The sequence below is a fragment of the Zeugodacus cucurbitae genome, chromosome 4, assembly GCF_028554725.1.
Source record: "Zeugodacus cucurbitae isolate PBARC_wt_2022May chromosome 4, idZeuCucr1.2, whole genome shotgun sequence".
Lineage (NCBI taxonomy): Eukaryota > Metazoa > Arthropoda > Insecta > Diptera > Tephritidae > Zeugodacus > Zeugodacus cucurbitae.
Genome location: NC_071669.1, coordinates 6,921,154 through 6,946,049, shown reverse-complemented (window position 1 = coordinate 6,946,049; position 24,896 = coordinate 6,921,154). Strand labels below are relative to the sequence as shown.

Here is a 24,896-nt window from a genome sequence, read left to right as displayed (position 1 = left end):
AGAACTTAAATATATTGAAGCTCATTACCAAAAAAATCCTTCAAATAATCTAATCGCAAATTAGTTAAACGCTTGATTTATTATTTCGCCAACAAAACACCTGACAAATGCATGCCTGAGCAGCTAATACCAATATTTCAAACAGTGAGTTCCGGCAGCAGTGTGAACCGTTGCAATGTGATCACTTTATCAGAAGAATTTATTGGAATTTTTATTTGTTTGTTTATTTGGACATTGCCGACATTTTTCACTTGGACATTTTCACTCCACCAACTTGCATACATTTAATGCATACACCGGCGGTAGATTAGATCATTTTCGAAATGGAATAATTTTCGTTGTACAAAAACCAGCTTTCGATATACATATATGATAGCATCACATATTGTTGGCATTAAATATGCATAATTTGGCGATTAGTTAATACGACAGTCTATATAATTTGTTGTTGTTGTTGAGTATTTCTTAAATCTTCGTTTTCTCCTTATTATACAAATACATATGTATATTTCTTAAGTTTCTTAAGTGAATGTCTTTAAAAAATGTTGGGCCAACAAAAAGTTGAAAGGTAAACTGGATTGCTGCAGGTAGCCGGCTTACCGGCCATGATATGCCACCGAAGTGTGACTGGCTGCTGCTGACTTATAGACTTTTTTCACGTTTTTTATGTTTATTGTTGTTGTTTGTTTTTTTCGACGTTTTTCTATAGCACATTGCTGCAGGTGCCGCACACTTTCGGTGAGCCGTTTGCTTAATACAACCAACTCTCATACTAAATGATCTTCACTATATTCTATGTACAAGGTAAAGATCAACAACAACAACCAAAACATGTATACATTTGTATAGTTCGATATTTGTTTATTTCTATATATATATGTGTGTAGTGGCACTCTTTCTCGCCATCAGCTTCTTCCTCTTTGATCATATGAGGGATCGTGATTTCAAGTTTGTTGTTAAACACCGCTGACCGTTCATTTATTTGTACATTTAACTCGCTGTTCGTCTGTCTGTCTGTCCAGCCAACCAGCCATTTGTGAGCATTCCTACATTTCCCGGGCGCAACGGCGCTGCTGCTGCTGTTGCTGGTGGTCGCGACGATTTATGGTAAAAGCCGCTGCTCATATTTATCTCACCGCCATAAAGAGCATATACGAGTACATACATGAGTTGTTTGCTGTTTTTGTTGTTGTATATTGCTCGTGCCGCCTTACGTCGTGTGTAACAGGTGAATAACCTTTTTGCCATTTTCGTGTTTATTATTTATTTGTATTTACGTTAATGATGAGCGCATCCCAAATACAATAACAACAACAATAGCAAACACTCTAGTCACTATATTTGCTAGAGGAAAACGCAATCGGTTCGGGGTTCGATCAGGTTCCTCTAATCGATCGGCTTACTAGGAAATTTGTTATGCTCAACTGTGTAGGTATTGTGTATTTACAGTTGTTTTGGTTGTCATTAATGGCAGTTCATTACATACATATTTATTTAATGAATCTGAATTCATTTTGTTTGGTGATTTATCCAATATTATTTTAAATTTTCAGTACTTTTATAACGGTATTGTAATTTTTGGTAATTTTATAACGGTAATTTTTAGTACTTATATAACGGTATAGTAATTTTTGGTAATCTTATAACGGTAATTTTTAGTACTTATATAACGGTATTATAATTTTTTTGTATAACGGTATAGTAATTTTTGGTAATCTTATAACGGTGTAGTAATTTTTAGTACTTTTATAACGGTATGGTAATTTTTTGTTTTTATAACGGTATAGTATTTTTTGTTATATTTATAACAGTATAGTAATTTTTGGTAATTTTATAACGATATATTAATTATTGGTACTTCTATAACGGTATTGTAATTTTTGTTATATTTGTAACGGTATAGTAATCATTGTAAAATTTATAACAGTATTGTAATATTCGATACTTTTATAACGGCATAGTAATTTTTATTATATTTATAACGGTAGAGTAATTTTTGTTACATTTATAACGGTAATGTAATGCTTGCTATATTTATAACAGTATAGTAATTTTCAATGACTCTGCAGCCTCTTCAGTAATGCTATTTATTATAAGGCAACAGTTTTTACGCTAATTTTTTATATAAAATAATTATAAATTATATAAAAAACCACAGCCAACTTCCTTATACATACATAATACTTTCATAATTATTTTTCTGAGCGCTCCACTGCACAATATTATATTTGTACTCTCAACAATTTGTATTACCCTAACGCCTCACCTAACTAAACCTCACCTTTGCCGTCTGCCGTCAGCCTGCAAAGCACCCAACATTTCACAAACACAATACACAATACACCACAATTCCTCAACTCAACCTCAGCTTACCTTTACCAAGCATTTCTCATAACCATTTTGTTGTTCGCTCCTTTTTTTTTTGTATGACTTTCTTGGCTTTTCCCACCGTTAAGCTGTATCTGGTCTTTTCTACTTCTTTTGACACAAATAATTTTTGACGCTTTCTGCTTGAATGGTTTAGTTGCTTGGCAGGTTGCTGGAATGTGCTCTTAACTTATTTACATAAAATTTTATGCATATTTGCATAAGTGTGTGTGCATGTGTCTTATTTTTTTGTGTATGTGTGAGTGTGTGCTTAGTACCGTAGCTACAAATAACTAACTTACCGGTATTCGAATTGACGTAATTATTAGTAGGGTTTAAATATTTGAACATGTGTAGCATGTTGCGCTAGTCGCTTTAACTATATTATTTGTTGAGTAAAATGAAGGCAAATAGTATATTTTTTTATTTGATAAACTTTTTTTTAAGGAAATAGAATGTGTTTTAGTTTACTTTTCTAGTGCTAAAACATATGTTTGCCTTGCAGTTTTTAAACTGTGAAATTTCAATGCACTGACCTTTGACCTTCAATACAATAAATTACTTAAAAATGCTTTCAGCAGCACTTATGGGTTCTTATAGTAGTTCCAAAAGATTATATAATGGTTCTCATGTGTATGGAAGACCTAATATTACCGTTCTTCAGTACTAACAAGTATTTAAATCAGCTCTAATGGTTACTTCTCTGACTATCATTCATTATTCGAAGACCTAGATGTTTCATGAAATCTTTCAAGTTTATTTTAACACTTTAGCTCATAGGTCTAATATTTAGTCACCGCTGGTACCTAAAGAATCTTATAGATATTGTGGTCTTTAGAAGAACCACTTTAGAAAACCTAAGTGGAGATTGGCTTTAACAAAACGTAATTCCTACTAAACACTTAAGCACCACAAGTCTTTTCACGGCAACTCTTTGATCATGTGACCTTAAGCCTTTCTCATATCAATATTAAACTACTAACAAGCTAAGGTGTTGAAACCTAGGCCAACAAGCGCTACAAAACAAAAAATTGAACAAAATGCAAATTACACACCGAAAAAAAATAAAAAAAATTTTATTTTTATTTTTATTTATCTAAAAAGTAGGACACATGAATCTTTTGTAGAAAGTGTTATAAATTAATTCAGATTTTTTTCAATTTTATTTTTTATATTAAATTTTAAAATAGTTATTCACATCCAAGCGCTTGTCAAAGTTTTATGACGGCAGCTAGTAATTATTATTATTATACATAGGCGCATAAATATTTCAATTTCGAAACTAGTTTTCGTGCATAAATCGGCGGCTGTGTGACGTCAATGGCGTGAGTAGCGTCTGTGCCGAAAAAGGCCTACTAATCATTTACATAAACTGGTGATGCATAAAAACACGTTTTATGGACGGGTATTTTCACAATTATTGGGGTAGCAACAGCGTGAAGTGCATTATTTCTAAATAAATAGATATGACAATAAAGGTATTGTGACATTATAAGCAACCCTATAATCTATGTATTAGATAAGCGAGCGCGCTAAATATATTTATGTCATATACTCTGCAAGCGGTGAATTATAATTTTGTATAATATTGAATAGAATTTGTTATCGTTTAATCGCACATAGGGTGCTATTTGTAGGTTTTTTATGGAATAGGCTGTTGGTAGTCTAGTGAAGCATGTGGGTCATACTAGTTGTAAAGTAGTTTGGAACTAGTTGATCTTAGAGCAGTATACTGATCAGCGGTGGGGACCTAGAAATACTATGAGAGTTGTAGAAGTTTATTTTACTTTTTTTTGGCATCTTTTAGGCGCAAATTTCCAAATTTTGTACTATTATCGAAAAAATGTTCTCAGAAGCCTTAAAAAAAGTACTATATAATAATAGAAAGATATTTCTTGATAAAAACCTGCAAAATGGATATTAAAATTGTTGTAAAAATGCAGTACATGGAGAATTAAAAAAACAGTTTAGTATCTTTTAGGCGCAAAATTTAGAAGTACGTAAAAATTTATAAAAACTAATTACTTATAAATTTAAAAAAATACTATTAAAAATATTTCTTCGCAGAAACCTCATAAAAGAGACAAAAATTTGTTTAAAAATGCACTAAATTTTATTTATTTGAAATCTTTAACATCTTTTAGGCGCAAAACTACATTTTAGTTTTAGAAAAATAAATTTGAATTTTATTATGGAGTATTAAATTTAATATTAAAAATATTTTTCCGCCACAGAGACAACAGTTAGTGTAAAAATGAAATAAATGGATATCGATATGAAATCTTTAGCATCTTTTAGGCGCAAAATTTCAATTTTATACTATTATAGAAAAAAAGTTCTCAGAAGTCATAAAAAATACTATATAACGTAAACCTGAAAAAGAGCGATTAAAATTAAAAAAAAAAAAACAAAAAAAATGCAGTAAATCGATATTTGTAAAAAAATATAGTATCCTTTAGGCGCTAAATTTAAAATTATGCAAAAGTTATAGAAAAAATATGAATGAATACTATTGATGAGTATGAAATATTAATATCAAAAATATTTCTTCATAAAACACTCATTATAGGGACGAAAATTAGTTCATAAATACACCAAACTGATAGTTATCTGAAATCTTTAGCATCTTTTAGGCGCAAAAAAATTCAAACTAGGTAAAAATTGAAAAATAAATTAAATAAACACTAAAAAACATTGTTTCATCAATTTTGAAAAGATTTGGTACCGAAATATATAAAAAAAAATTTAATTAAAAAAATTTAAAATCAAAAATATTTTAATTACAAAAAAATTTAATTAAGTAATAATGATGATGACTATTAGTTAAAAAAAAGGTGCATGCATCTCTTAAGCTATTACTTTCTATAAATCATTATCACACTTTTACGCTGTTTCTCAGAAATTCATTTAATATCTTGTTTGCTTATTTTTTCAGCCCTCAAAACAAGCCACAAAAATCTCCAAAACTACTTGCATAAGCGTTTTTCAACCAATGATAAATAACAATTATACAGCATCTCCATACGAAACATATCAGTAGCATATCGAAGAGAAGGTGAATTGCCGGATTTTATTTTTTGGGTAAGTAACCCAAATATGTCACTCTCAAGTTGAAATCTTGAATTCAAATGTAACACAACAATAAGCGTAAAGAAAAAAGAAAGAAATGCATGGCTGTAAAATAAAATGAAATCAAAGGAAATAGGAAAAAAAGGAAATATAGTTAAATTATAAGCGTAGCAAAATACAATTAAAAATTGAAATCGCAAAGTAAATGGTTATTTGTTATACAACTGCACCTCAAAAAATCAAAATCAAAAGTAATGTAGCGCACAAAGCGCCGCGGGCCACAGTTATTATTAATATATACGCATTATTATTATATACGAAAAATATGTTATTTAAGCTGCATTGATTTGTGTTGTTGTTTTTTTTTTATTTTTTATTTTTTATTTTTTTTTGTTGTAAAAAATTAATTATATAGTTTACCAAAAAATTGTTTGTCATGCGCCGCTTATTTAATTCAATAATAGCCAGCAGTGGGGGGAAAAAGTAATACAATCGCACAAAATTACAATGAAAATGAAATTTTTCAGGCACAAAAGGTGTTAAAAGCGCTGCTTTTTTGTAAAAAAGTTAGAGTATAATAATAATTGAAATTATAATTTTTTTAAATTTAATTTACAGTAAATGGTTGATAAATAAATTTGAATAGTGGATTTATATAAATAAATATACTGAATATATACATATTAATATACTGAAAGTACAGCAGGTATATTTATATGCCTATAAATTGTATTTATACGTGGTGTTCAAAAAATAACGGGAAATGTAACATTTAAAATTTTTTAATTTAAAATTTAATTTATTTTACGATTTTTGCGACAACATTAATGTAGATGAATAAATAATTTTTTTTTCAAAAAACGTAAATTCCCGTTATTTTTTGAACACACTGTGTTGAAAGTATATTTATATTATATGTATATATAGTAAATATATATGTTTATATGTATGAAAACTTGGCTTAAACACTGCTGAGTTAATTTTAGTAACCATAAAATCCCTACTTTTACTATAAAATTTATATCAAATGCGACTTTCTTTCAAATACGCTTATTGTTTACTAACTAGCGAGATCTGTTAATCATATACGCTAAATTTTCGCTTTCTAGCTTAAGATAACTACTTTATAGTCTCTTCAAAAGGCTTACAAAATGTTCAAATATAAAGCTTTCATCTCTATATATAGCGCTATTTATATCCATTTGCTTATATATATATATATATATTTATTTTATTTTTTCTATATATGTACACTTCTTCATTTATATATATACATATATTACATATAAATAACGTTAAATTAGCATGATGCCATGCGCGACACCCACTATTAGATCATCGCAAAAGAGCTATTTCCGTTGCAGCATATCCTTTCATTCATACTAATAAGCTGCGCGCTTAATTTGAGCGCATGACACACATACATACACACATACATTGTTGCATATAAAATGCACGATTAAAGTGAAAGGTGCTCCCACAATTCACAGTTTGTAACTTCATTATAAATTTTTTGCTCGTTGCCTTCCTTTGATTTCCCATTCAGAATGTTGTTGTTGTTTTTGTGACTATTCGGTTTTACCAGTGAGCCAGCCAACCGAGTTATTTATACGCACAAAACGTGCATGCAGCAGTTCATATATACATACACACATATAGACATAGACACAAGTGGTTATATATCAAAAGCCATGCTACAATAAATTTATGTATATGCATGTGTGTGTGTGTTTATATAAAAATTCGAAACAAAAAGAAATGTAATAAAGCGACTTAAATGAGAAAGTTGCTAAGTTGTTGGCGCGACAGTGGCAGCAGCAGCAGCAGCAGCCAGCAGTCAGCCAGTAAGTAAAAGCACTGACTGTCGTCTCTGACGCTTGCAGCGCTTTATTCCTGCTGATCATTATTGTACGTGCAACATTATCAACGTCAACGTGTTGGCCAATATTACCAACATAACCATTAAACATCAGCGCCAACATCAATCAACATCAACAGCAAACAACAATTGCGCTGCTTTTAGACTTTAATCACGAAGCCGCTAGCAAGTAGTTGTTGTTGTGCCGCTTATATACTACAAAGAGAAAAAAAAAACAATATATTGTAAATACATTTAAGCAAAGCAGTACTTCAAAATCAACTTTTGCTCGCATTTATCGCCAACACATACAACTCTTGCTGCACGCTTTTGTTGCTTGTTGTTTGCTTGTATGTATGCGTGTGATCGTGCCCCGCAGCTATAAACCATCACCCACCAGCAGACAGTCGCCGCTGCCACATAGAAGCGTATTTTCCATTTAACATTAATTTTAAATACTTTTTAATTTGATCGAAAAGTGCGGCAGCAACACCTAATATATAATGCGAAGACAGCGTGAAATATAATTTTTTTGTTTCCAAAGCACCCTGTGCGGAATTTTAAGGTTTAATAAAGAGAGAGGGAAAGGAAATTGATTGTTTGACAATTTCGAAAAATTATTTAGAGGTGAAGATTTTTAAGTTTTCAGTCACAATTTTGCTCGAAAAATAATACTTCACTCACTGAGCTTTCAGCGATGTAATTCTCAATAGATTTATGAAATAAATTTTACTTGTATCTTGGTTATATCTGATTAGCTAATACCTTTTTATGTGAAACTTTTTCATAAAACAAATGCAACAGCTTCTCTGATCGTATTTAACAGTTATTCGCGAAAATTTTTTACATTTATTATTTTTTTATTAATTTTATTTTATTCTTATTAACTATAATTAAATTAATTTAAATCTGTTTTTATAAGTTTTTATATTTTTTATTAATTCTAATTTTTTTATTAATTTTAATTTATTCTAATTAATTATAATTAAATTAGTTAACATTTTTTTCTTATTTTTATTTTATTTAATAATTTAATCTTTTTCATTTTCATTTTATTTATTTTTATTAATTTTATTTAATTTAATTTCTTTACTTTATTTTTTTTTTTTTGTTAATTTTAAATCTTTTATTATAAATTTTTATTATTTTTTATTAATATTAATTCTTTTTTTTACTAATTTGATTTATTAATTTTAATTTAAATTTGATTTATTTTTTTTATTAATTTTAATTTTTTTTTACTCATTTTCATTTTTATATTATCAATTTCAATTTTATTTATTAATTTTTATTATTTTTTTCTAATTTTAATTTTTTTATTAATCTAAATTTCTGTTTTTATTATTTTATTTTTTTTTGTTCCAATAATTTGTACTTCTTTTTATTATTTTTTTAATTATTTTTAACTTTATTAATTAATTAATTAATTATTATTTTTTAGTAATTTAAATTTTTTTTAATTTTTCGAATTTTTTATTAATTTTAATTTTTTTTATTAATTTTAATTATTTTTATTTAATTTTAATTATTTTTATTTAATTTTATTTATTTTTTATTAATTTTAATTTTTATTCTATTTAATTTTTATTTTTTTTATTAATTTTAATTTTGTTTTTATTAATTTTAATTTTTTTCCTAATTTTATTTCTAATTTTTTATTAATTTTATTATTTTTTATTATTTTAAATTATTTTTTGTTAAAGCAATTCTTTCAAAATCTTATATTTTAGTTTAAAAAAAGATTCAAGCTCATTAAATCAATTTAGATAACTTCCAAAACGGTTCTTCTATCAAATATTTCCTACAGGGCATTACATGCGCTTCTAATAGTATATACAAATTCATCAAAATGTAGATCACATAAGCAGACATAGTAGAGCAAAAGACACGATAAATAAAATAAAATAAAAGCAAGTGCATGAAATAAAATAAATGAAATAAATTCAGGCATAGCTGCTGGCATGCATTATTATTAAAAGTGCTCAACGCTTCCGATCAACAACCAAGCAGCATATTACCGTTGCTTGCGTTGAAGCACTATCGTGCTACATTGATCACAGTCAAGTATGCCACACATTCACGCACATACACACATTCAAACGAGCTTTTTGTTATACTTATTAAACTCAAGTGTATGCGTGTGTTTGCACTCGTATTTTGCTGAGGTGCGCACGCGTAGCGCGTGCAATTCATTTTAACTGTTCATTAAATGTGCTGACTCTTCAAGAGGTAGACACATTAAACACACATACACACATGCACGCATTTCAGCCAACACATGACACATACAAAAGTACAAAAATAGCAACAACAACAACAACAACACCATCATCATCATGCACACTCAGCATTGCAAGCACAACCATGGCGAATCGTAAAAAAACACATTTCTTTTTTCAAACCAGAAATAAAACGAAATTATAGACATTTGTGTTTGTCAAAAGATAAAAAGAAATACAAAAACAAGAAAAAAATGAGAAAAATTAGACACAAACAGCGTAAACGTGTTGGGCGTAAAGAAGTTGGCTAATGAGCTGCCAACGATCAAACTAAACCGAAAAACGTCAATTAACCAAAACCGTAGTCAATTGCCAAATCTACAATCTATACCAATCACTATACGCTAGCATAACTGTTTGCTGGCAGTAGGGGAGGGGATTTCAAATGCTGATTTGACGATTTATGAATTGATGGATAACGCAACTGGATACATATTATTTTTTGTACGGGTGTGCAGCTGTTTGTATCTGCATTCATCCATTGAAACCTCTAATTATATCAGGTTTCGTTGCGGTTTGATCCCTATTATGATTGGATGCGGTTGAATGCGCGACTGGTGTGGAAGAGAGCAGGGGGGGGGGGGACAGGTAATTTCGTAAATACTTTTACAATACTGTTTTGGAAAGTAATTAGGGAGAAACCGATAAAAAAAAATAAAAAATATGTACTTCACCATAAATTTTTGGTGCCGATTAAAATTTCTTGAAAATTATAAATTACCAGTCAAAAATTTTAGAGAACTAAAATCGAGAAATATTTTTTTGCTATTTTTTTAAATTTTATTTTTGTTTAATAAATTTGTCGCAATATTCATTATCATTTTTATAAAAAAAAATACACGTGGCAACGCTACTTACATTTTATTAAGGCTGTTAGGTATTTCTTCGGTTAATTATAACCAATTTATTATTGGATCGATGTGACCTTTCTAGTCGAAATTCTCTTCTAAGTATGAGAAAGACAGTAGTAGCTTCTATTGGCACATTATATCCTTATCACACAGGAACTAATTGATCAATTAACCAGGCTTTCCTCGATTAAAACGCTGATTAAGATCGATTTACTATACAAAATATAAATCTACATTAATTTTTAATTGAACTTTAATCGACTTGAAAATTGAAAAGCAACTCTGCGACAAAGACCGTATTTGTAATTGTTTCTTTGTCTGTGAATTGTCGTTCACGTTACCTGACGGTAGATGTCGCTGCTAAAAATAGCAATCAGCTGATGATATTTATCAACTTCTTATGAAAAACAAAAACAAAAATCTATAACAGCTGATCGAGTAGCCAGCGGTGTGAAGGGCAAAAGCTAGTTTCTCAATCAAAATTTTAATTGATCAATTAATATGGCTGTGTGAAAAGGCGATGTGCGGTTGTGCGAACTTTCGAATTATTTATAATGACTACTGTATAGGAGTTCAAATAAGATCCAATTTTTTATATTAAGCTCTATGGGAACTCATGTTGGTTATTCTTCTTTTTTATGTAGTAACCTGTCTTCGTGTTTCTCCGAGTAAAAATCTAAAATAAATTATACTACTTTATAATCATTTTAGTATTATTCCACTATGTAGTTTTTGGTGTTTTGACACTCTACGAGTCAACTTTTCAAAAATCAAATTTTCATCAATTTTTCGATAAACCGTATTTTCAAAACTATTTATTGGATAATTCGTTTCACATAACCTAACTTTTTGTCACTCAACATTGCATTGGTTCAATTTAATTCTATTTATTCGGAGCATCATCAGAGTAACCCCATATTAACTCGTTGTAATCTTATCTAAACTAACTTTATCGAGATATATATATAATATATATATATATTTTATTTTGTTATACTAACTGTATCTATACAAAGATGTTCTAGAAATGCTTTGCAGATTATTATGATTGAGCAAAAAATTGTCAAACTATCATACAATATTTTTTTCTCTTGACTAAAATGACTTTTTAATTAAATTTAACTTCATATTTACTCTTCTACTTATCTTAATTGAAGTTGGAGTCCAACTTTATCTTAAAAAATAATATAGACAATAAAAGGCCGCACCTTTTTTTATCTGCTGGCAACTGAATGAATTCTAAGAAATGCGAAAATACCCCACACTCAAGTAATAATAAATTAAAAAATTACAAGTTATCTGCCATAAATCCGGCACGTGGTCGCGCGACATACGAGTCATGCTGCCGATACTGTATTAATTATAGGTTTATTTCATTTTTATTATTTTTTTTGCTTCTTAGCAAAACTGGTTTACGTAAATATACAAAAAAAATATTACAAAAGTATTACAAAGCAACAGCAAAAAAAAATATAGTAAAAGAGAACGGAACTAGCATTTTGCCGGTACACCAACACATACGCACTTTTCGCACGCACACTCGGAGGCGTACGAGCAGCTGGGCAGCATTATCATAATTTATTATCAAAACCTCAGTGAGCCATATGACGACAGCTACAGACAGCCGGCCATTTGGGTGGAAAAGCCGGTTGTGAAATAGCGTCAGCACATTAACACATACAGATATATAGTATAACGGGGCATTGTGATAACACCCCAACAATGGCGTTGACGCAGAAGCGTCGCGCATAACAAAAACACCAACGCATTTATAAGGCGTTAAGCAGCCGTGAAGGCGCTCAAAGTGGGCTAAAGGATGCGCTGTGTGCTACATTGTAAGCTGATAAGTTGAAAGCGTGAGATGTTGAGCTTGCTGCTGATGCCGGTTTTTGTTATAAAAATAGCAACGCCATTATAACTGTATGTCTGTATATATATAGTTTAATGAACGCCTGTTGCACGCTTTACTTGCCCACCAACGCTTATGTGCGGCGTGCGCATGTACGTACTGTGAAACGCGTGGGCGTCCAACGTTAAATATGTAAGTGAATGCCTGCGAGTTGATGCTTAAGCTTAACGACGCTTACTGCCACTCAACGTCGCACACTACGAGTACATGTAATAAGCGAGCGACGCCAATAGAACGCGACATTGAAACTGCGTCAGCTTATCGCCACCAACAACAGCACCACCACCAACAGCAACAACAACAGCAGCGGTGGCGTCGACGGCTTCTCATATCCGCAATGTAGCGGTTGTAGGCAATAATGAAGCATATGAACTAATTTCATTTGGTACTTGCTTTGACACAATTAAACCAGCAATCGCAGTAGGACGTGTGTGTTTCACGCTTTTACCACAATCACCATTAGTTCTAATGGTTTTGTGTTGAACATGGAAATATACATATGCTACATATGGAAGTATGTTCTTATATTCTACTTTAGCTAACCCGCCTAATCTTTTCTTATGTTCCTTCCTGTGCTGTCCGAATCAATGATTGTATATACACCCTGCATGTAGCTCTACATGACTTTGCATTAACTTCCTGTTGTATATAGTTTACGATTTTTTTTTCTACTATTTCATTTGTTTCGCTCAGATAAAAGTCCAGTGACCACAAAGGCGTTAGCGCAAATTTCATTATGGATTTATTTGTACTTATTAACCACGGTGAATGGATTAAGATTTCTTCTACGCTGCTATACATACATATATTCTATATAATCCCATATACATACATCAAGCAAAATGGTTTGTATAAGCTTAAAGAGCTAAGAAAACAACTTGAGTATGATGTAAAATTCTTTAATAATTACCTCAATTGACATGTGCGCCTTGGTACAGTGGTGAGAAAAGTAATAGCACTTCTTATAAAATGAAATTTCTATAGTAGAGTACATAAAATGCATACCATTAGAGTGATTTAAGGTACCTATCCCTTTTAAGAACTTCAAATTTTAGCAAAATCAGATCAAATAAAGTTCGCAGATATACTTAAGTCCGGAGGCTCTATTTGTAATATATAGCAAAACAAATAATATTTCGCTGTCTTGAAACATAGCTATTCGAGCTGATAATTACATAGATCTAATAATATGATTGTTTGTATAAGGAAGCTCAAGATTTTAAATTAAAAACTTATCATTATTGACATATTTGATACCACAATGTCCTTTAGAAGTCCTCTCTACCATAAGTAAAACCATAATTATTTATTTTTTACTATATTAATATTATATCACTCATACAATACTAACAAGATGATGAAACAGCAGTACAATCTCTTAGGCCAGAGTTCATGACCTTTTGCTACCTTTGTACTTCAGTTAGCCTGATATTACTTTGTGTTTCTACAGTAGATTATCATCCTTATATTCCAAAAACATAGATATTTCATACAATAATTCATTTCAGTTGTTTTGAAACACATTTCGAGATCATCCATACTATAAAAGATGTACAAAATAAGCGATGCTATGAAACAAGTGCTTTTACAACAGGCGGTCTAGAGTTCCTGTGTTGGAACACATATCGAGATCACCCATTGTTCAATAATATACAAAATACCAGAGAGAGAGAGAGAGAGAGAGTTGTTTTCACGATGGGTGATCTAGAGTCACTGTTTCGAAACACAGTTCGAGATCGCATATTCTTTAAATGTTCTACAAAATAGCAGATGAAGCAAGTATTTTCACGATAGACGATCTAGATTTCCATATATATGAGGCGACATGATCTTTCGTATCTTTATATATAATAAGATCACACACTACAATAATAGTTCCTTGCCTAGATCTACTCTAGATCTGTTTTAATATTTTTTGATTTTTTTTTTCCACCCACAACTGTAAGTCGCTTTGACACTGCCAGATCATATTAATGACAGATTTACTCTAATCCTGCAGAGCATGTTCTAAGCATTAGCTTTGTGGAATGTTATCTGCGATCGGTTGAAAAAAAAAAGTAAAAGCAAGAAATGAAAAATTATTAACACTGCGTGCGCGCGCCACAACGCTGTCGCATTTGAGCTGGGCTCAAGCCACATACTTTGACTTGAAAACAAGTAAAAGGCTGGGGTGACTGTCATGTGGTTCCGGTTACGCCAGTGGTGCGCCAAGCAGCAGTTACACCTTTTTTATGTAAGATTTTTGTGCTCTCCGTGCTTTTGTTTTTGTTTTTGCTTATAAGTTTTTATTTTCACTTTTAAGCTGTTGTGCTATTTCGATTCAGCTATGGAACTAATTACTTTATGCCAGTGAATGGAATGGGAAATGGCTTTTTGTGTAACCACAAATACAAAATTAAAAATATAACTATAATAAATATATATGCGCCAACATACAGTTAGCCAGTATCAAAAGCAATGCATAGCTAATCTCTTTCGAAAACAAAAAAAAAAATCATTATACAAAGCCGACTTTGCGAGAATCGTGTGTAAAATGAAAACGAAATTTAAAAATTGTGACCTCAGCGTGGCTAAGCGCTTTTTTTTCAACTTCTAATTTATTAACAGTTATTTATTTCACCGCTTTCCGGCTATTCTCAATGGCCGACAATACAATATATTTTTTCTAAGCCTTTTTGTTGCGCATTTCGAAATTATTTTGGTCAAGTATATTTATGGCCATGGCTAGACGACTGCTGTGAGAAAATGTGCTTCACTCACCAGTCATGTGGCTACATTTTTAGGTCATTGGTACAGTTATCATATATTTGAATATGTATTTTAATAAAAAAAAGGAGTTTAATAACATTGCAATTGCTGCTAATGTTTATGATTTAGTGCACATTTAGTGTAGAGTATCTAAAACTGTGCACAAACATATTTCTCGTGCCGTGTGAGTTTTTTCAACCATTTGTAATTTTTGTATTTAATGTATAGCATTAAAAAAACAGTCGTAAAATTTTGTTATTAATTGCTTTAATAATACTAATATATATGCTTCATTTTTAGTTGGTATTTTGAATTTTACATGAAAAAAAATATTTTTTAAATTTTATTATTATTTTCGAAATTTCTGAAATTTTGAATGAAATATATTTGAAATATAACCGTAATATGTTAATTAAATCTTCAATGGAAAGTCTTATCCCTGATCGGATAAGAATGAATCGCTAAGTGTTCAATTAACCAGCCTCTGCTCGATTAAAACGCTGATTCAGATCGATTTACCATACAAAATAAAAATCGACTGCGTTAAATTTTTAATTAAATTTTAATGGAATTTTAATCGACTTGAAAGGGAAATGCAACTCTGCGACAAAGACCGTATTTGTAATTATATATACGTTCTTTGTCTGCGAGTTATTGTTCATACCACATGACGGTAGATGTCGCTGCTAAAAATAGCAATCAGCTGATGAAACTTATCAACTTCTTATGAAAAGCAAAAACAATAATGTATAACAGCTGATCGGTTATTAAGTAGCCGGCAGTGTGAAGGGCAAAAGCTGGTTTCTCAATCAAAATTTTAATTGATCAATTAATTTGGCTGTGTGAAAAGGCTATTACTGAATTTCGCAATAGAGTTTGTATTATCATTAATAAAAACTCAAACTATTCGCTAAATTATCGCAAAAAATTACGTTATAGATATTTACATACCGATATTTATCGATAAAACGAACGATAACATAATAATTGTGATAAAGAAATCCAATATTATTAAATTATATACTTATTTTCGAATGTATTTGCTGAGTTATCGTAATTAAAAATTCAAAATTATCGTAAAAATTACGATAAACATATTTTCACACCGATATTTATCGATAATACGTACAACAATTTGAATTTTACGATATTTTCTGAACTTAATTCAATTTATGAAAAAATATCTCCTTAATTTCCACCCAATTTAAATCGCAATTCAAAAAAATAATTGCTTTGCGTATCATTAGCAACTTTCGCATGCAATAAAATTGTGCAAGCAATAAGCCATTTTGGCTCATAAATCAACCCTTTAAGTATTGCGCATACCGAATTTCATTAAAATCGCTTACATTCACCAAAATGCCACAAGGAAGTTGTTAATCAACGGCAAATTGTTACAAAAAACACAAGAAATATACACTGCAACAGCTATGGAATTTTTGCCCATCACGTGCAACATGTTGCTGCAACAATAATTACTAAAAATGCATTGGCTTAAAAGTAGAAAGTCCAGAGGCACTACTACAATCACATACATACAACTACGTATTGCTAATTAACTGTAGCCACAAACATTCCAGGCGGGATGAGCGCAAACAACAACAAAAACAACAACAAACAAATCAGGCAATTACAACAAATATATAAGAGTGAAACAAACGAGTAAATATAAAACAATGAAACTAAGTAAAATAAATTAAATTGCGGCAATGAAAGCTGTTGAAAAGTGATTGCAACTGCAACAATAACAATAACAACAAGACAACTTAAGTCAAGGCAGCAATTGAAGTCTTTGTATATTGCGATTTGTGACTGACGCTTACCTATACATACATACATGCTTATATAGTATGTCTATATGTATATTGGCTTCTTTGTGTTTTTTGAGTGAGAGCTCAGCTCAGAGTTGCTTGACTGATTGCTGATTTCGTGTTGTTGTTGTTGTTAGCTTTTCTTATTTTTTTATAACTTTGTACGGGCATTTCATTAATGCGTTCGCTTGATTAGCTACACGAATGCTGATTAACATGGAGTTTATTATTAAGCGGATTATGCAACTTTCCAATTGGCTAATGTGTGTGTGTGTGTGTGTGTGTAGAAGTGGTAGTAAAGCTGCATGGTTTGGCTGTTGGTGGGGATTGCTAGTGAAATGCATGCAAAATACAACAAATGCAAAGAAATTGCAACAAATTTTTTGCAGAGAAGGTGGTATTTGCTTTTCTGGCTAATTGCACTGCACAGAAGTGAGTGTTGAGTGGTAGCTTCCTATTTTTATGCACTAAAGGGTTAAAGTAAGAGCTTAAAAATTGTAGAAAAATTGTTTGTGGATTTATGAGATTAGAAGGAGTTTAAAAATAGATTTCTACTAAAAAATTAAAACAGCAAAACTCTCTATCCATTAAAATTTTAAGTAAAAAAAAAAATAATTTTATTGCTTGAACAACAACAAAATTTATTTAAAGCTTCTATTTTAATTTTTAATATTTTTTTAATTTTTTTTTTTTAATTTAAGATTTTAAAAAAATATTTTTTTTATAACATTTTCTTAAATTTTATTGCTTGAACAACAACAACATTTACTTAAAACTTCTATTTTAATTAATTAATTTTTAATTTAAGATTTTTTAAATATTTTTTTTTTACTTTTTCTTAAATTTTATTGCTCGAACAAAAACAACAACATTTACTTAAAACTTCTATTTTAACTTTTATTATATTTTTGATTTATTTTTTTAATTTAAGATTTTTTAAATATTTTTTTTTACTTTTTCTTAAATTTTATTGCTCGAAGAAAAACAACAACATTTATTTAAAGCTTCTATTTTAATTTTTATTATTATTTTTATTTATTTTTTAAAATCCTCTATGTAAACACACATAAATATACATCAAAACACCTCTTTGTAAATAATCCAGCTGACAAAATGAGATTCGCAGAAATCGCTAATGAAGTTGCAATTGCCAATAACGCCAATAGCTTTTATGTTTATTTAATATTTTTAACAACTTATTTTGCAATCAATTGTGTGTATCATTGTCGTGTTTATTAGTTGTGTTCCTCTTTATAGTTTTTTTTTTTTTGCAAAGCTCAATAACACAATGCTGCAGTGATGCAATCACTCAAGAGCACAACACACAATTATAATTAACAATTACTTGCAATTCATGGTATGGCATAAAAATAGTAAATTTTTTTATTGAAAAAGATAAAAATTACAAAAAAAAAATATTTTTTTTTAATTTACAAAAAAAAAAATAAAAAATATTTTTTTAATAGAAAAAATATTAAAAACTGCTAATTGAATTTAAAAAAAAAGTAATAAATATTTGTATGAATGTATTGAAAAAAAAATTATAATATATATAAATAAATATTTTTAGTAAAAAAATATATATATATATATAAAATTAATTTTCAACAAAATAATAACATTAAAAAAATTTACTAATAAAATTGATTTCCCTCACTACAATGTTATATATTTTAAAATGTATGTTTGCAAAAAATATATTTTAACAAAAAAAATTTAAAAATCGCATGCTACAATCACCAACGAAAAAGTGAGGTGCAAAAATCACTGCAAAAATGGTAAATTATATGGCAAAAAAATGCAAAAACCCATGAAATGACAAACGTTTTGCAATTATTGCAATCACGCTACAACAATAGCAGCAACAGCAGCTGCAGTTTTGCTTGCGACTATTCATGCATACACAAAAGTATATAGCAGTCATATATACATGATATATACATATGTACATATGAAATAAAAGTAACCGTGTTGTATGGCAACAGCGCAACACTAAACCGGTGAAGAAAATTAAAACGAAGGTCGTTCGAGCTGCAAAATTGATAGTCGATAGTGAACTATGAATGAGCAGCAATAATAAACTAACCAATACAAACAAACCAAAGTTATGCATAAAAGTAAAAATAATTTTTTTTTTTCTTGAATCAAAAGTGAAAGATAAAATAAGCAAATAAAACGACAATTTTGTATATTTGTATTTGTCTTTTGCATATAATAAAATAATTTATATTTGTCTGCATATTTCTTCATAATTTTTGCATATTATTTGTAGCGAAATATTTTTAGAAAAGTAAATTTTATTGCAAAAAAAATATGCAGTATGCGCAAATACAGACCGGCTTTGCAAATAAAAGCGTTCCGATCAAACAAAATACATGCCTGTGTACATAGGTACAATTGAAAGCATGCATTCATATCAACTTGAATATTCAAACACGCGCTAATCCAACCGCCTCTCACTCCAGCTAAACCAAGTCCACATACGAACACACATAATCGGCATATAATCATTTGCATGCATATTTATAAACATATGTACATACTCCTCTGTATGCTGAGGTGCACACTTCGAACATTTGAAATTGTCTGAAGAGTCATCCGTATCTAGCTGCTGCATGTTGTGATGTCAAGGTGAAAAATCCGCTAGCAACAGCAAGTAAAAATTGCATGAATTTGCAGCGGCGAAAAGATATGATTGGCTGCAGTCGCGGCCATTAAGCTTGGCAATCACACATAGATATTTATGTGTAATCCAACAACAAAATCCTCTAACTAACAAAATGTCACAAAAAAACGAAACAACAACAACAATAAATGGCATAATCGTTCATCTTATGTGCTAACTATCATTGAGGCTGCTGCGACACAGAGTAACGGTTATACGAGTAAATATGTTTTTTTAAATTTATTAGTGAAGACAGTGGCGTTGGTAAGGTCGTATGAGAGGACAATAAGGGGGTAGGAGTTTAAGTATGGGTGTAATCTTAAATTAACGGAATTATTTACTAGAAAGAAGTGAAACTTTTAAATTCTAATAACCTTTTTGGAAGGAATTTTTTGTGGTGAAAAACATTTGAGTTGAATAAATTAATATTTTTTTTCATAGATGAGCTTATATATAACAAAATTAGGCGCTCCTGAATATATTTAGCTCGATAAAAAATATAAATAATTATCCCAATAAGTATATTCATACAAAATCGCATAAGTCGATATTCACCACACTGAATTCTACACATTAAATAATGTGTCTCTATTAAATAAACTAAATAATTTTATTGCTTGTCGATTTATAGGCTTTTTGATTTCTAAAAGTATTTATTTTTTTCTTTCCAAGAATTCAAAGTTATTCACCACACTGCATATAACACATTAAGTACTATTTTTATGAAAATAAATTTTAAATAATTTCATTTCTTGTTCATTTGATTTCTAAAGTTTTATTTTATTTATTTTTATCTCTTCCAAAAATTTAATAGATATTCACCACACTATATTTTACATGTTAAATACTATTTCTCTGTAAAATAAACTAAATAATTTTATTTTTTGTCCATTTATAGGCTTTCTGATAAAAAATTGTATCTCTTAAAAAATACATAGATATTCACCACACTGCATTTAACACATCAATAACTATTTTTATGAAAAAAAAAAATTAAAATATTTTTATTTCTTAACCATTTATATGTTCTTTGATTTCTAAAAATATTTATTTTTTCTTTTTTCCAAAAATTCAATAGATATTCACCACACTGCATTTAAAAATTAATTACTATTTTTATGAAAAAAAATTTAAATATTTTTATTTTTTGTCCATTTATACGCTCTTTGATTTCTAAAATTTAATTTTATTTTTGTCTCTTTTTCTAAAAATTATAATTTCGTATCGATTTCGTTTAGTTCAAAACATTTCAAGCATCATTAATATTCACACTATAATTATAGTCTATATTTTTGTTATTTTTTCCACTCGCTCATTTAAAATATGCATTTATAATTTCTGCTCATCAACATTTAACAGTTTTGTTCAACATCACTTAAAATACTTAAGTATTTTTGCTTTTTTCTTCGTTTTTTTATTGTTTTGCTTTTCAATTGTTTTTGGTTTTCGGTTTTTCGTAGTGCAACATTTCGCAACAAGCACAGGCTTTTGCAAATTCTACGAATTCGCCTTTCTATTACACTTTCACCAAAATGCCAAAATGAAAATTTGCAGTTTGGCATAAATGAATGATTAAGTGTTGAGTGAGTAAGTGAGTGAGTGGTTCGTTGGTTGGTTGGTTGTTTGGTCGGTGGGTTTTTGTGGCTGGTTTTGTTGGCTCTAAAGTAGCGTAGTCGTAATGTTGCCGACAGATAGACACAAAGCAAATAATTTGGACTTCGATGAAATAGAAGAGGCAAAAAAGTGGTGAAAAAAAAATTTAAAAAAATATTATAAAAATTGGAAAAAAAAAAATTAAAAAAAAAAAATAAAAATAAAAAAATCATTATGAAACTAAAAAATATATAAAGAGTTGAAAAAAAATTATAAAAATTAAGAAAAAATATTAATAACAAAAATATAAAAAACTTAGGGTTTTATAAAAAAACACAAAATGAAATAAATTTTTTTTTTTAGCTATTTTTGTATTTTTGTATTTGACTTGTTTTTGTTTGTTGCTTGTTTGACCACGCATGCGCGCCCTAAAATTCCAAAAATAACTAGCCAGTTATACATATGCGCTTAATTTTTTTTTATTGCGAATTATATATAATAATTTTTGGTGTTATGAATGAATCACGCTTGTTGAAATTATTATTTGTTTTTGTAAAACATTTTAGGTTAGAGAGGTTTTTTCACTCTTATTGTTTTCTCTATTATTCTCTAGCTATTTATTAGCATTAAATTATTTTTTTTTATACAATTTTTTTTTAACTCATAAAACGTGCGTAATAATACATTACTAAGAGTAATCACAGTTATTTAAATATTACATTTTACGCACTGCTATTATTTATAATTCTAATTTTTTTCCGCACTTCTCCATATATATTTTCTATTTTTGTCAATGAGTTGCACGCAAAAACTGTACTATGCGACTAATTATTAATTGTATCACTTAATAAGTGCTATTAAGTTATTAAAATTAATAATTAATTTAATACAAAGCCTTTGTACTAACATTCTATTCAATAACATAGATAGTGATAGTGAAAACGCTAAGGTTAGCTAGAAAGCTATTACAAAGTTCAAATATTGAAATAAGGCTATAAATACAGGGCTTCAACTATTTTTACTAATCTAAATCTGTAGGAAAAAAATATTTGAGGCTTCTGAAATTATACTAAAGTTGTTATTTACTTATGTCTTATAGCCTTTTCACACACAAGCTAATTGATCAATTAACCGGCCTTTACTGAATTAGAGCGATTTACCATACAAAATAAAAATTTCATTTTTCAACATTAATTTTGAATTGAATTTTAATCGACTTGAAAATGAAATGCAACTCTGCGACAAAGATCGTATTTGTATTTATATATACGTTCTTTGTCTGCGATTTGTTGTTCACGCTACACGATGGTAGATGTCGTTGCTAAAACTAGCAATCAGCTGATGAAATTTACCAACTTCTTATGAAAAGTGAAAACAAAAATTTATAATAGCTGATCGATTATCGATTAACTGTCAGTGTGAAGGGCAAAAACTGGTTTCTCAATCAAAATTTTAATTGATCAATTAATTTGGCTGTGTGAAAAGGCTATTAGGCATTAGTGAGTCCAATCTGTCAATAAATAACTATTTAATTCAATAAATAATAAAATAATACAAAGTATGTGTAGGGAATTTCTTTTATTAGTGTAGTGAACTCTTAAATATTGCTTTTAAATTAAGTAAGGTTAATTAAACATAAGTAGCATTACTGAACTAGATAGAGATTAAATTTTATATTTTGTAATTGTGGGAAAACCGTAAGCCAAAAAAGCCGCTTGTTTCCACAACAAATTACGATAAATAAATAAATATTAATGCAGATAATTAAAATAATGTACTTAAAGTAATTTAATTACCTACGGTATAAGTAATTTAATTACTCTCAGTATACAAATAATTAATTTAATTACTTTTCGTATACAAATAACGGAATTATTTAAGTATACTTCATAAGTATACTCACTCAACAGAAATTGTTCGCTTAAACTGGCGAGTTATCTGACGCTTTGTCGATATTTATTATAGCCGTCGACTAACGATAGTCACATGTTTTTAGCGGTTGTGAATTTTTGATGTTTTTGTTTGTATTTTCATGTGTTTGAACTCATTATATTTTACTAATTATTACAACTGAAACCGAAATTACGGCAAAACAATAGATTAAGTACGTGTGTACTCATTAAATAGCCATAATAACATTTTAATGCCGCTTGTTAGTTGTTAAAAGCTTAAATGCTAACTAATCTTGCAATAAGTGAAGCGGTTGTTGCTACAGATTTGTATTTAGCTATTTAATTTTTTTTTTTTTAAATTTTTTTTTAAATTATTTTTTAGATTTTATCTTTTTTGCGATTTTTTTTTACACTTTTTATTATTATTTTTATTTTCTTTGCAATTTTTTTGTCTTAAAATTTTTTTTTTGTTTCACGAAGCAAAATATCTCTCCAGTCTCTGGCAATCTTTCATTTACTCATCTCATTTAATGCTGCTTCGCAATTTAGATCAAAAACTATCAGTTGTGAGCATCTCACATACTTTTCCATACAAATATCGGCATATATAGTCTCTACATATAAATATATATGCACATATGCATTACTCGCTGATTGTTGCCAATCAGTAATTAAGCGCAAGCTCGTGGCAAAAGTAATTTAGGTTATATGCCGGCGTCAATATGATACACTTCGCTGATGATTGGTAATGCCGCTGATGATGCGCCATGTATAACTTTACATATTAAATACTTGTGCAGATGCAACAAACAACAAATAACATATGTATGACAAGCAAAAAGAGCAAACATCAAACAAATGGAATACATAAATGCATAAATATTAATAACAATAAATAGCAAAACAGCTGTGAAGTGACATCGTCAAGTGAAGGCGTTTTGTTTGAATGCAAAAAAAAATAAAAAAGAAAAATTACAATATTTCGCAAGTACTTGTACATATTTATTTGTATCAAGCTGATGAGTGATGGCATATACATAAAAATGTATAAAACTATATATGTATAGCCATTTAGAAACAGGAGTTACAGTTGCGGTATCCGTTGACGTCAGACAGACAGAAACCAATTTGTATTTGATTCATATATAATATATACTCTATATCGAAAAAGCATGCTATAGTATATATATCTGTATGTATATCTCTACCTATAATAGTTATTGCTCTAGAGTTTTGCAGAAATTCTCTTCATTAAAGAGCTGACCGGCAGCGTGTTATTTGAAGAGCATGCGTGGGAGAACTTGTATTGAACTTGAAGAGCAAAGTTTAGAAAGTAAAAAATTTGCACAAAAACTCTTTTGATTGCAAAAAAATTCAAGGCATTTCGAGTGCGAGCGAGCAGAAACAGAGAGATGAGAGAAAAAAATATAAAAAAAAATATATCAAAATATGCTAAGCGGATAAAAAGTAATAAAATGCATAAAATATTAGTTTTTTTATAGAAAAATAAACAAGAAGAAAAATATGTTTATTATTTATTAAAACAAAAAATCTACAAAAGAAGCTTCAAAACTGCATTTAAACAAAGAAATCTGCGTGAAATAAAATTTTATTAAGTATAACTATTTGACATAAAAAATCAAATTCTTCAGTATTAATTGCTTCACTTCACAACAACAACAACAAATAATAATTAGTGACATTTTTCCTAACAAATTTAATAAGATTTTTACGCTTAAAATATCTGAAAGCGAGTTCTAAGGACGGTAGTCGACACAATTTTTGAAGAAATGTCTTCAAAGAAAGTGGTAATTTGATTAAAAATCAAATTCTACAGTATTATTTTCTTCAATT

The 24,896-nt window shown here is 29.1% G+C and overlaps 1 protein-coding gene and 1 long non-coding RNA gene across 5 annotated transcripts in view; one reads left to right on the top strand and one right to left on the bottom strand.

Annotated features, from left to right (window-relative positions):
• Positions 1-24,896, top strand: part of LOC105208614 (uncharacterized) — a 122,059-nt gene that overhangs the window by 23,941 nt on the left and 73,222 nt on the right. The window contains exon 2 of the long non-coding RNA XR_003752048.2: positions 5,303-5,448. This is a non-coding gene — a long non-coding RNA (uncharacterized LOC105208614). The remainder of the gene's footprint in view (positions 1-5,302; positions 5,449-24,896) is intronic.
• LOC105208625 (cyclic AMP response element-binding protein A) overlaps positions 1-24,896 on the bottom strand; it is an 82,739-nt gene that overhangs the window by 18,977 nt on the left and 38,866 nt on the right. The gene's annotated exons all lie outside the window — the stretch shown is intronic.